Genomic DNA, 1,221 nt, shown 5'->3' on the forward strand with positions numbered 1-1,221 from the left:
CGGACCCGGGAGGGGTAAGCTGAGAAGGCAAATGACAGGGAGGGCGGGGAGGGGAGGGGAGGAACAAGGAGTAGATAGAAAGGGGTAGCGCGGCAGAGGGGAGACGCGCGTTGTTCGCAGCAGCGGTGCAGGTCGCCCTCCCTCTGTCTCTGTCCCTCTCCTTTTGCCTGTCACTCTCTCACTCTCTGGCTCCCTGCTCTGCTCTGCTCTGCTCTGCTCTGCTCTGCTCTGCTCTCTCTCTCTCTCTCTCTCTCTCTCTCTCGCCCCTCTCTGTCTCTCTATGGTGGCTGCGTCGGATGAATGACGTTAATTTCATTTCACTCCGTTAATTTTGATTCCATCGGAAGCTCCTCGTCCGAGTTCACTCCAGGCGGGTGCGCAACAAAAGCGGGCGCCGCGCCGCGCCCCTCCACCGAGCAATGCGACCTAAAGGAGGCAATTTGCTCTTTCTTTGGCTGCGGCGCCATGTGATGCGGTGCCCCGCCCCGCCCCGCCCCGCCGCTACACATGGCGCCGCACAAGCGCGCTCTAATCACGGCCTCCCCTCCGCCGCGCCACGCCGCGCCACGCCGCCCCACGCACCAGCAATGCGCGTGATATTCGCGGTCAAGTTCGGGAGAGAGCAGAGAACTCTGTCGAAATTGCAAAGCGACGACAGAAGACAGACGACAGTAGGGAGTCGGGGGCTGCGGCGATGCGTGGTTCCGTGGTGTAGGGAAGGAGTGTCAGCCCTGCACTAAATCACCCAAAGAATTCACTTTTATCGAACACATATATAGGGGTTAATATGCAGGTTAGCAGCAATCGGTGCGCATTTTTAAAAATACCAAACAATTACTGCGCACTTAATCACCATCTCGGTCGTCACCGTCCTCATCATAGCCCGCGGTATTATATCATTACCCGTCTCACCACAGTGGAGTGACGGATCTGTCGGTGCAAGTTGATCCCCCCTGCCCCCGCCGGCGGAGGGGCCCGGCCGGGGTTGGTCCTGGTGGGCGACCCCGGGTCCCGCGCCGCCAGCCCCGCCGGCCCGGGGACAAGTAAGTGACATTTCGAGGGGGCCGCGCGGGGCGGGCGGTCCGTGGGGACCCCGGGCCAGGGCCACGGTCGGGACGGGAGTCGACGTGGATGGACAGGGGGTGGAGGCGCGGCGGGGACGGGGGTAGTGTTTCGGTCATTGAATGAAAGAGTGGGCAGACAGCCCCGTCCCACCCCGCC

At 62.1% G+C, this 1,221-nt stretch overlaps 1 protein-coding gene across 1 annotated transcript in view; it reads right to left on the reverse strand.

The window, feature by feature from the left end:
• Nucleotides 1-1,221, reverse strand: part of LOC113216390 (uncharacterized) — a 467,922-nt gene that overhangs the window by 465,569 nt on the left and 1,132 nt on the right. The window lies entirely within an intron of this gene.

This window comes from Frankliniella occidentalis, unplaced genomic scaffold, assembly GCF_000697945.3.
Source record: "Frankliniella occidentalis isolate FOCC.00 unplaced genomic scaffold, Focc_3.1 Scaffold41, whole genome shotgun sequence".
Lineage (NCBI taxonomy): Eukaryota > Metazoa > Arthropoda > Insecta > Thysanoptera > Thripidae > Frankliniella > Frankliniella occidentalis.